The sequence below is a fragment of the Sceloporus occidentalis genome, unplaced genomic scaffold, assembly GCF_023333645.1.
Source record: "Sceloporus occidentalis isolate IW3139 unplaced genomic scaffold, rSceOcc1.0.p SCAF_3, whole genome shotgun sequence".
In the NCBI taxonomy this organism is placed as follows: Eukaryota; Metazoa; Chordata; class Lepidosauria; order Squamata; family Phrynosomatidae; genus Sceloporus; species Sceloporus occidentalis.
The window spans coordinates 235,127,635-235,140,835 of record NW_028316983.1 but is presented as its reverse complement, the minus strand read 5'-3'; positions in this window follow the sequence as shown (position 1 = coordinate 235,140,835).

Sequence of the window (13,201 nt, the reverse complement as noted above, 5' to 3'; positions counted from 1 at the left end):
TCCAGGAGGGCTCCGACAGTGGCAGGGGGCCTATGAGAGGCCCTTTGCCATCTCTGGGGCCCTCCAGGAGGGCTCCGACGGCGGCAGGGGGCCTCTGGGAGGCCCTTTGCCATCACTGGGGCCCTCCAGGAGGGCTCTGACAGCGGCAGGGGGCCTCTGAGAGGCCCTTTGCCGTCTCTGGGGCCCTCCAGGAGGGCTCCGATGGTGGCAGGGGGCCTCTGGGAGGCCCTTTGCCATTGCTGGGGTCCTCTAGGAGGGCTCCGACGACAGCAGGGGGCCTCTGGGGGGCCCTTTGCCGTCGCTGGGGCCCTCCAGGAGGGCTCCGACGGCAGCAGGGAGCCTCTGAAAGGCCCGGTGCCATCGCTGGGGCCCTCCAGGGGGCCCTCCAGTGCTGGCGGCCCCCACCAGCTTTTTGCCGGTCTCTGACAGGGCCTGGGGCCCCGTCAGGGGCCAGCAAAAATGGGGAGGCCTGGCCCCCAGAGGGTGGAAGCTCCGCCCCAGGCATGCGGCCCCGCCCCTGGAGGGTGGAAGCTCCACCCCCAGCATGCGGCCCTGCCCCGGAGAGTGGAAGCTCCACCCCCGGCACACAGCCCCGCCCTGGAGGGTGAAAGCTCCACCCCCTACTTCGGCCCCCCCAGTCGCCTGAGGGACAGCAACCTGGCCCCCGGCTCAAAAAGGTTGCCTACCCCTGATCTAGAATATCCCCAGGTTTGATGCCATAGCTGTGGGACAGGAAAGGTCCTCACATTCAGTAGCAGTGGTGGGACAGGTCGATGACCCTCCCACAGATTCTCTGCCCCACGAAAGCAAGCCAACATGACCACTGGGTAGTCCAGCCTATCTAAATCTAAATACAACCCTATTATACCTATCCTAAAATCTCTACATTGGCTGCCTATTAGCTTCTGCACTCAGTACAAGGTGTTGGTTATTACCTACAAAGCCCTACATGACCTGGGTCCAGATTACTTGAGGGAAGGCCTCCCCCCATACAATCCTTCCCACACACTCAAGCCCTCTGGGAAGAACCTGCCACAGCCAAAGAAAGCCAGGCTCATGGCAACTGCCCAAAGGACCTTTTCAGCCACTGTTCCGAAAATATGGAATAACCTGCCAAAGGAGATCCATCAAATTACATCTCTAGAGGCCTTTAAAAAGGCAATAAAAATGGATCTCTTCCGGTGGACCTTCCCAGACTTACCTTCAAAATAAGAATCTGAACTATTCACCTAACCATTGCTCTCCCAACTATAACTCTGGTAAATATTTTTCCTGTGCTCCTAATTTTAGTTGCATTTCCTAAGCAACTAGGTGTAATATGGGATACTGTTATTGTCATTATAATGTGATGTTTTACTTGTGTTTTAGCAGAAGAAGGGAGGGTTAGGGGGTTGAGATTATGTCACCACCGTTTTTGAATTTTATATTGGACTGTGGTTACCTGCCTAGATCCTCAAAAAGAAAAGGCAGGAGAGAGAGAGAGAGAGAGAGAGAGAGAGAGAGATTTAATATTAATATCTGAAGAACATCAAATTGAGGAAGATTAAATTAGACATTTTATGGCTTTCCAGGATTTCTGACAGAGGTCTTTCCCAGTCACAGAGCTGAAGCCATTGCTTTTGATACATATGAAAACTTGAAAAAACATTGGTCAAAATAAAAAGCATTTGCTTCCTCTTTGAGCAACTCAAAATCTCCCCCTAGAAACAGAAGGTTTAATGTGAGTGTTCTAAAGATACTTATCGTTGTTTAACACCACTTCTTCTATATAATTTTGGAAAGGCAATTACTTAAGCATGTTCAGGATGTAAACAACAGTGCAAATTGCATTTCTAACTGCTCCAACTGTAACCACGGTATAATTGGAAGTAGTAATTTATTACTTAGTGCAATAATTGGATGTAATTAACCACCCAAAATATATTAGAAATAGTGATCTATTTCTCTTTATAATGAGCTGCTTTTTCCTGGTGCATGGGTGACTATTTAGCAGCTGATAATTACTTCAAAAATTGCATTTGCCATTTCAATAGCCCTTTACCACTACATTAAAATCATACTTCTTGGCCCTCTAGTGGACATTCTTAGAGAGCTACATGTATGAGACCTCAGTGTATGAGATCTCAGAGGAGCCAACATGGCATAGTGGTTTGAACATTGGACCACTGGGTGACTTTGGTCAAGTCTCATGCTTTCAGCCTCAGGGAAAGGCAATGGCAAACCACCTCTGAACAGATCTTGCCAAGAAAAACCCTATGATACGGGTTGCCTTAGGGTTTCCATGAGTTGGAAACAACTTCAAGTCACACAACACTCACACACATAAGATCTCAGAGGAAAAGCATAGTTTGGAGTTCCAGTTGGGGCATTCACAGAATGCAGTTGCACGAAAGACAGTAGAGACAGTAAATCCAATTTCAGTATGACAGCCAATACTCCTGTAGCTGCTCCAGGTTGTATCAGAGCTTTCCTGGTTGGGAATACAATTGTTGGGAATAGAATTGATCATACTCAGTGGTTCTCATACAGCCTAGAGGAGTAGGAGGAGAAATGGCCATGAAGCTGAGAGTGGATTAGCCTCTCTCACAGTAACAGAGCTACTGGCTTCAGCTGTGAAGTGGCAGCATGACTGTCTCAAACCAGCCCCATTTGATCTGTTCCTCTCACCTGGAGGGTCATCAGCTCTAGCAGGGGTTCGCCAGATAGAGATATGAAGAAATGTCTCCAATGTCTTCTTCATGGTCAAGACACAATTTTCAAAGGCTCACAAGTAAGCCATACCTTCTAATTGTCCTGAACACTAAAGCATGGGCCAAGATCTTATATCAAGAAGACAAAAGGCATACCAATCAAACTTCTTGACTTGGCATGGACAGCCCCAATTAATCCTCTGCCATCCCACTTTTTCAGCTACTTTTAAAATGTCCCAGTTTTTCCCTCCTCCCACTTTCCTCCTTTGTCCTTGGCTTTGTCCTTGGTGTAAACTGAGGTCAAAGTGCAAAAGTTTTCACTCAACTTAGCAGAAGGAGAGGAGAAAAAGGGACAAATGTTGCCCTTCCCAGAAGGCTCAAGCAAGAGCAGCCTACCATGATCTCTCCTAGCTTGTGTGTTCTTCTCCCATTAATAACACAGGGCTGCAATGAAAAAATCTTTTTAAAATTTAATTTAAAAAAAACACAATAAAAATGTTGTACCACACACTTATTTCAAAAATTCAATATTTAATTCAATTCAGTTGTTTACTCAGTTTTGATTAAGTGCAGATGCTGATGTGCTAGGGCAATTTATCTTAGTGCTTTTGAATGGATTTTTGTGTTTCATATCAACAAACTAAAGTGTTTTAAAAGTCTGTTAGAAGACTTTTAACCCCTTTCTTACTCTTTCCAGAATAATTCTTTGTAGGATGAGTCCCACATTACAATATCAAAATGTCAAAGTAAGTTGTGAAAAAAACTGTACATGATAAGAGGAAATCAGGGGTCATTTTTGGATTTAGAATACCCAATTCCTCTATAACCAGTATGTTTGCTGCTAATGCGCTTGAGTCAAACCCATGAAGACCCTATGGATGAGACATTTCCAAGACTTCCTGTCCTCCGTGCTTCTGCTTAGTTCCTGCAAAGTCATACCCGTAACCTTCCTAATAGAGTCCATCCATCTAGAATGCAACTTTCCTCTCTTTCTACTTCCCTCCACCTTTCCTAGCATTATTTTTTTCCCCAATGAGTCACTCCTTCTCATGATGTGTCCAAAGTACAACAGCCTCAGTTTTGTCATCTTGGCTTCTACAGAGATTTCTGGCTTGATCTGCTATAAGACTAGCATGCATGTTTAAAAGGTTTTTATGATCCTCAGTTTTGCAGGTAATTTTTGCCCTCTTGACCACAGTCCAGTGTTGCTTGGCCACACATGTCCTGGCTTTCTTCAGCGAAATACTGAATGTTTCCCACTCCCTTATGTTCTGTGAAATATGTGCAAATATATCTCTAATGCTTTCCCCCTTTGTTAAGATAAATATATGCACACAAGAAGGCTAATTATTCCCCAATATGAATATAAATTATCAAATGTTTCTATTGCTCAACAGTTGATGCCACAAGACAATGGTGACCGTGTTTCAAACGTGTGTACACTTGCAAAAAAAATTCTGTATGTCCACAGTAGGGGGCCATTCAGACTACGTTTTAACCTGGATCAGGAATTGATTCTTGCACGTGAAGTTCATATTGTTCCCGAATCTGTCACAATCCATTTTGAGGCATGCACAAGCATTTCGTGGCAAATGCCCCTTAGCGCAGGTCATTTGCAATCGGGTTAAAAGCCATCTCTTTTGTAAAAACCCAGGTTCCATGAATATGAACTTGCCCCCGGTCATGATTGGGTAAAGTTCAGGGGAGGGATTTAGGTCAGAGGGAGGGCAGTGGGCAGAGCATTCCCTCCCCTTCATCAGAGGAGGAGGAGGAGGAGGAGGAATTATCCAGGGGAGAGCAGGGGGCCATGGAGGGCAGGAGGAGGAGGACTGCCAAGGAAAATTGGGCTGTGGAGCCAAGAGGAAGAAGCCTCTCTCTTTTTATTTTTTATTTTTTTTATTTTTGACAGTCTATGCGCATGATTTTTTGGGTGACATAGAATGTGTGTGTGCTTGTGCTACTTTCATTTCCTCTTGCTCCTGGAACTTAAGAGCCTTTATTATTATTAATATTATTATTATTATTTGTGTTATATGTGGATGCTACAATTAGAATGCCTGTGCTGCATTTCCCTTTCATTTCCTCTTGCTCCTGGAATTATTTGTTTAAAATGCAAATGCTACAGTGCCAATGTTACAAATGTTTCCCTTTCAATTTGGCAAATTGATACTAATTGAATGCTTTTGCTTTTGCTACACACAAGACAGACACCGCAGGTTTTTAAATTTGACAGCAGCTGCGCGCCTTGCCTGCCAAATTTTTTTAAAAAGGAGGAGGGAAGCCCCCAATGGCTGCAAGAAACGTCACCTTTTATGAAAGTGGAACTAATTTGATTGACAGCAGAGGATTCTTCCTTTTAAACCGGGTAAAGAGCTGCAGTGGTGTTCCAGGATTAAATACTCCGATTAAGGTATTTATAGTCGGCACATGCTTCCAGAGGCATTCGAGAGGAGGGCCCCCGATTATACCCAGTTCCCTCCAGCCAAATGTGCCAGTCTGAATGGGGCCTAGGTTAGTGTGAGTCCAATCTAAATAGCCTAAATGGGCTAGAGATTTGCATGAAAGCATATTCCTTGCAACATTACATGGATCATCACTCTTTATTGCATTCATTCTCTCCCCATGAAATTAACTGATAGTGCTCCTGGGGCATGGACTCACAGAATTTTAGCGTTAGAAAGGTTTCTTGAAGGCCATTTAGTCTAACTGTGGTGATTTACATTATTCAACCCTGATGTAAACTCTCAGGCTATGTGGAATGAATATTTATATGTTGTTGCTGTGCACCTTCAAGTCGTTTTCAACATATGGCGGCCCTAAGGCGAATCTATCATGGGGTTTTTTCTTGACAAGATCTGTTCTGAGGAAGTTTCTCATTGCCTTCCCCTGATGCTGAGAGAGTGTGATTTTTCAAGGTCATCTTTGAGCCCTGGTGGCACAGTGGTTAAATGCCTGTACTGCAGCCATTCACTCGAAACCACAAGGTTGTGAGTTCAAGACCAGCAAAAGGGCCCAAGCTCGACTCAGGCTTGCATCCTTTCGAGGTCACTAAAATGAGTACCCAGACTGTTGGGGGCAAATTAGCTTACTTGCTAATTAGCTTACTTGCTGTTCACCGCTATGATCTTTGGAATAGCGGTATATAAATAAAGCAAATTATTATTATTATTATTATTATTATTATTATCCAGTGGCTTTCATGGCTGAGCTAAGAATCAAACCCTGGCTCTCCAGAGTAGTCCAGCACTATGCCTAGCTGACTTTCTAATTAGATAGATAGATAGATAGATAGATAGATAGATAGACAGATAGATAATTATTATTATTATTATTAACCTTTATTTATAAAGCGCTGTAAATATACACAGTGCTGTATATACAATCTTTTTAATTGGATGGTTCCCTGCCCTCAGGCTTACAATCTAAAAAGACACGACACAAAGGGAGTGGTGGTGGGGAAGGGGCCTCTCTAGTAGGATAATACATATAAAATACATAGCAAGATAGGAAATGATTCAATAAAACAGGCAACAAAAGAACATCAAATAGCAAGTGACAATTATGCAATGCCTGGGAACGCTGCCCTGAACAGGATGGTCTTCAACTCCATTTTGAAGCTGGTTAAAGAAGTGATGGCTCTTGTTCGCGGGGGAAGAAGGTTCCAGGAGTGAGGGGCAGCGAGTGAAAAGGGGCGAATCTGAGATGGGGCAGAGGAAATCCTGGGCTGGGACAGCAGACCTTGACTACCAGAATGGAGGGCCCTAGTGGGAAGGTGAGGGGAAATAAGGTCTGATAAGTAACAGAGGCCAGCCCATGGAGGGCTTTAAACGTCGACAGCAGGAGCTTATACTGAATGCGGAAAGGAAGGGGGAGCCAGTGAAGGGATGCCAACACAGGAGAGATGTGGTCAGAACGGTGGGCGGATGTGATAATGCGTGCAGCTGAATGCTGGACAGAAATTAAAGGACAGAGGTGAGAAAGAGGAAGCCCTGCCAGAAGGATGTTACAGTAATCAAGTCGTGAGATCACTAGGGCATGGACCAGGATCTTGGCAGTAGAGGCGGAGAGATATGGTCGGATTTTAGCAATATTGTACAAAAAGACTCTACAAGCCTTGGCTGTGGTCTGGATCTGAGGGATACACGACAGAGAAGAGTCAAAGATAAAACCAAGACTGCGGGCTTGCTGGACTGGTTGAATAGAAATGTTGTCTACAACATTCAACAAGATAGATAGATAATCATGTAGACCGGCAAATCTCCTCTGCATGTATCTTGCCAAGAAAACTCTTGGGGTTGACATAAGTCAGAAAGGACTTGAAGGCACACAACAGCAGCAAGAACAAGACCAAATTTCTATGCACCAGTTGCAAAGCATAAAGTTATGCAATTATGCAGCAGATACAGCAGATGGAGAAGAGAGGTTAAGAAGTGACATGATAGCCATGTTTAAATATTTGAAGGGATGTCATTTTGATGATGGAGCAAGTGATTGCTGCTGCTCCAGAGACTAGGACATGGAACAATGGATTCAACCTACAGGAAAAGGGATTCCACTTAAATTAGGAAGGACTTCATGATGGTAAAGCTGTTCAACAGTAGAACACACTCCCTCAGAGTGTGATGGAGTTTCCTTCTTCGAAGGTTTTTAAACAGAAGATGGATGGCCATCTGTTGGAAATTATTTGATTGTGTCTTCCTGTAAAGCAGGGGGTTGGACTGGATCCAACTCTTGGATTCTGTGTCTATATCTATGTCTAATGGGTTGAGCAACTGCAGAACAGGTGACATACCCATGCACTCTCCCATTATGTAATGTTCACCTCAACTCCCCACCCATCACTAATCTCTCTATTTACAAAACCCTCCAGGCAGCACTCCCAGATATGATTTAGTGTCAAAGGGCTTGTGCAACCCTGACCAATATGTTACTCTTGTAAAACCTCAAAAGAGGTGCAACCACTTGCATAATGCGATTTACATCAACATAAAGTCAAAAAATGCCGTTTACATCAGCATATCAGGATTCCAGTCATGTAGTTTGAAATACAGAGGAGAATACGACTCCCTACCTCACCCTATTCCCTGGTGAAATATTTTCTAAAGGGAATCCATGAATCTCAGAATTCTCATCTTTTGCATCAAGAAATAGACATGGTCTCAACCCTCCAGTAATGTTTTTGATGCTTAGCTCTTCTTGAGTATTTCTGGCACATGTTGTCTAGCATTACCAAACAGATTTACTTCCTCTCCTACATGTGTGTTTCTCCTTCATGCCCACCTGAACTGATATTTGACTTGCAAATGGCTGTGAATGTATTTGAAGTGCTGACAACTTTCTGCGTAAATTCAGAGAGGCCTGTCAGAAGTAGTGACATGACTTTATTTCCTGATTTTCAATGTGGACGTGAGTGATGTCATTTTAAGGACATGATTGTCAAGCTCAGGGGAAAGTTGGCTCAAGCTTTTTCTCAGATGAATTTATAAAATTCCCTCTTCCAGCCACCATGGACAATGTTCAATGTATCTTCAAGCTCTCAAACAAATGGTAAGGAAAATAACTCAAGCTGACAGTGATAGCTGACAGGTAGTTACAAGTTCTAATGCACACAGGCTGAGCTGGTAAACAAGCTCAGCTGCTGAAACTTGGGCAGCAGGTTCATTCTCCAAAAGACATTTACAGTCTCTTCTTATAATCTTGTATTTTTGATAGAGAGATGGGCAGGGCAACACTTGCTACAGAGTCAGAACACTCTAAAGTTGGAGAGCAGTTAACATATCCAAAGCCCTGATCCTACAAAAGGGTAGAAGTAGAGAAGGACCAGGGTTCAAATCCCAGTTTAGGCATGGAAACCCATGGGTTTAGACAAGTTATATTCAGTCTCAGAGAAAGGCAATCTCTGAATAAATTAGCCAAGGAACCCTCATGATTTGTTTGCTTTATTTTCACCCTAAACAACAACAACAACAACAACAAAGTAGATTGCATCTGCACCCTCTGATACCTCCCCCCTGAACCCACACACTGTCTCCAAGAATAATCTGTTTCTGGGATGGAGGCTACTAATTGTTTATCTCTGTCAGAGCTTGAGAATGTTATTTTTTGGATACATCCCCACCACCACATTCAACCATCTTCCATGGATGGTGGCCACACTGGCTAGAGATTCTGGGAATTGCCATCCAAAACTGAACATTTCTAAGTTCTGATCTTTGATTATAATTTTATTTGACAATAAGGGAAGTTAATTGAGAGGCATTGATGTCTTCCTCAGCTTATTGGTTGAACGGAGGTCTCTTAGGAAGCATATGAATTGATGTGGCAGGAAGGAAACAAGCCAAGCTGTGTTAGGAAACTGACAACTCAACATGCCAAGGATTAAAACTGCATAAAAGGGAGCCTGGGAGCTACCCATCTCTGGCCTTTGCTTACACATCCAAGATCTGTTGCAGTTAGTCTCTGCATTACCATAAATGTTCTAAGCTGGAAAGGGAAGCAGGAGGGGCAATAACGTCCCACATCACAGCATGGCAGATGAGATGCTGTGCCTTGTGGCTGATCATCTGCACCGAGCAATTGCTTCCAATTTTTCATATTTGAATTCCTCACTTGTGCTTCTGTTTTCCTTCTCACACAAGCAGTCTCGATGTGCTATGGAAACTTCATGTAAAAAAGGGAAAGACGCTTCACAGCAGAATCTAACTGCTAACTTGGAATCAAGAATTGAGGACAATTCAAGCTGTCAACCTTGCCCACTTGCTGATGCCTACAGCAGCCTCAAAAGAGGATTTTAGAGCTTTTTGAAAGTGCTGCAGCTGGAGACAAGATGCTCCCATCTGTATGGCTGCAGGTGGTTCTCCAATTAAGCCAGCCCAATATCCCACACTGTAAAGAGTTGTCTAATTGTGCCTCCACTATTTCCCTGCATCTGTTAACTGCTACAATGAACCAGAAGCAAAATCTGTTCCTTGTAGGGGGCTTAGGTAGAGGGAGGATGCATAAAAACATTTTGACTTGAAAGTATAACTGTTTCATTCACCACCATTAGTAATACAGTGATACTGCATTTATTGCCAATGAAAAAATTGCAAGAGTATTCTTGGTTCTGAATATTTTGGGACATGGGAACAAATATTGAGATTGCATCTGCTTTACAATCAGACTCAAGTGTATTGTCCACAAAAAAGGCTTCCTACAGCATCACACCCTAACAAAACAGAAATATATATCATGGTGTTGGAAGGATACAATCTATTTATATGTAGCAAAACATAAAAAGTTGGGTGTTCTATGATAACGTGATACTAGTTTGAAGAACCCTCTTGCTTACAAGTTTGATCTCCTTCCTAGAAAGTAGTTTAGACCCCAAAATGGGGTAAGGGGACCAGTTGACCCAAATCTAAAAATGCTATCAGAACTGTGCTCCTATATGGCACTTAAGGTAGGATGCTGTTCAACACCTCATGTTACATCTACACAGTGGGATGAGGTCCTACATCAATCTGGTGAAGCATAACACTCTAACTGCACAGGTCCATGTCTACCCTCCCTGTTGCTGCTTACTGGTGGGGAGGGAAGGGAAGGGAATTTTGACAAGGAAGAAGCAGCTGGTCTCACATTGGTGAGGGAAGAAAGAAAGAAAGAAAGAAAGAAAGAAAGAAAGAAAGAAAGAAAGGTGTATACATAAATATAGTGTCCCTTCCTTTTCCTTCCCTGCACAGACCAGACCAGCTTCAGCTTTATTATCTCAATTGATGCTTTCCCCTCCTCACCAGTATGCAGGGGAGAAGGATGTTCAACAGGTGCAAAGAGATATACAGTGGGCCCTTATTATCCACTGGAGTTTGGTTCCAGGACCGCTTGTGGTTAACCATGGATGCTCAAGTCTCATTAAATACAACTGCATAGTAAAATGGTGTGCTTTATATAAAATGGCAAAATCAAGCTTTACTATTTGGAATTTATACTTTTTTTATTATGTTCAAACCATGGATGCTTGAATCCGTGGATAAAGAATTCATGGATACGGAGGGCCAACTGTAGAATAGCTCCCAATGTCTCATCCAAAAACAGACATATATACACATAAACCTCACCTATACTAGCAGGATGCCCCCCCCCCCCCAGTCAAGAATGTAAGTATTTCTTTTTTTCTTTGAAGCTTGGTTGACTGAAACTTGCTCCCTAGAAAATGCGTTTAAGATTGAAAGTGAAACTTCAATCAGCCAAAGTTTCTTCTGCTGTTTTTTAAAGTATTCCCTGCTGTTCCCACTTCTAGCATTGCTAAAGCTGGTCTTTTAACTGTTTCTGAGTCTCCTCCCAGCCATCAGCATTTGATGGTTAAATCATTCTTGGGTCCCATCATCTGCTCTTTTTACATGCAAGTTTCCAAACCGGGATTTGGGAAGAGGGGAGGAAGATAAATCCCTACTTCAGTGTACGCACTACTATTCTGCAGAACCTAAACTGAAATGGTAACAGTAATGTTGCCCAAAAAAGTAAATATTTCCATATATTACTATACATTTATTACATTTCTATATTTCTCATCCTCGCTTTTAGCATTTTTATTAAATAAGTAATGGCAGTACTTGTGTAATAATGTAACAGATGGAATTTGTGATACAGTGTGAAATACACACTGAAAGCACATGTGCTTTTATATTTAATGCAAAGTAGCATATTAAACACTTTGTACAACAGTTGTATGAGGGAGTGTTCTAACAACAAGTAAATGGTTTGAATCAAAAGAAAGCTAAGACTAAACAATAGCATCTTAGAAATTCTGAGCCTGGCTCTGTGGGATTAGGCGAGTGGAGGTTTATGTGCTTGATTAATGATATATGGCCTGAGCATAAGAAGTGAGAAAGCAACCAGAAAGAAGGCAGAACTTGATCACAATAAAAGATCTTGTGTAATCTCATCTGATTGGTCCAGTCCTGGTTAGCGCTTGGATGGAAGACCACAAGGGAATACTAGAAATCTCTTGCTAAGATCAGGGGAGCATCTACATTGTAGAAATAATACAGTTTGAGCCCGCTTTAACTGCCATGGCTCCATTCTACAGAATCCTGGGATTTCTAATTTTGTGAGGCACCAGCACACTCTGCCAGAGAAGGCTAAAGATCTTGTAAAACTACAAATCCCAAGATTCCATCAGATGGAGCCACAGCATTTAAAGTGGAGTTAACCTGCATTATTTCTACAGTGTAGATACACCCTAAGAGAGAATCTGGACTCAAGTCAAGAGCACACAAGAGTAAACTGGAGGGACCAATGGACTGACTCAGTATATGGTAGCTTCCTGCATGTCTTTATAAAAGATAGAGAACTACAGAGGAGCCCTTAGAAGTTCATCTCTAAGGCTCCACCTCTGAAACAACTGTCACTCTGGAATTGACATACTGAATAGCAACTTTTAACTTGCATCTTCTAACCCATTAGCAAAGAAACCAGAACATCTTAGCTAGTACTAATAGGCCACAAAAATAATGACATCAAAGGATATGAAGTGGGATGATAGAAGAACCTCAAAAGAGGTTGCAACTTCAGAGGACTACTCCATCCTATGGGACACTCAGAACTGATCTTCTACCATTTATAGATGTTCTTTTTGGAAGTGGCCTCTCAGGGCTCACAGTATGGCAGTGAGTCTATATGTATGTGACTGACTAGGGACTTGCTTTGATATTTTCCCTGTTTATTATGAGGCAGGACTTCTCCCATCTGAACACTCTCAGTATGTGACTTCGTTAAGGCTCTGCTCTTTTCTCACAACAGAACATGAATTAGTCAGATAAGGAGTTAATCAGGAATCCCTTCATCTGCAAGCCCAGCTGAACTATACCTCCAAGTATACCTCCAAGATTTTAAGTTACTGGAGGGTAGATTTTGATTCAATATCAGAAGGAATTTCTTGACAGTAAGAGCAGTTCAGCAATAAAACCAATTGCCTAGAGAGTTGTGGGGTCTCCTTCCCTGATTGTCTTCAAAAAGAGGCTGAGCCTACATGGAGATCCTACATTGAACAGAATGCTGCAGAATTAATGCAGTTTGACACCACTTTAACTACCATAGCTCTATGCTGTGGCTTTCTGGGATTAGTAGTTTTGTGAGATATTTAGCTTTCTCTGCCAGAGAGCTCTGGTGCCCCAGTCTCTTTTACTAGGTGGCTATGCATCACTTCTTCACAGGGTACACCCTCCTAAATTGCTTAAGAACAAACTATAGAACCCCACCAGCCTATAGTGGGGCATCCACCTTCATTTTAAGTTTTAGAGAAGCCTTTTCAACAAATAGAATGTAACTGTCCAATAATTTCTTGCTTGGGGAAAAAAGCTCACCAGGACTGAAATGGAAGAGGTGTGTTAATCTTTCCCCAAATGCAGTGAAATAGAGAACTGTCTTAATTACCAATTTGTAAGCCACTCTGAGTGCATTTCTGAAGAGCAGAGTATAAATCCAGTCAGTCAAACAAACAATCAACAGTTGTCAGCCAGATGTGACACCAC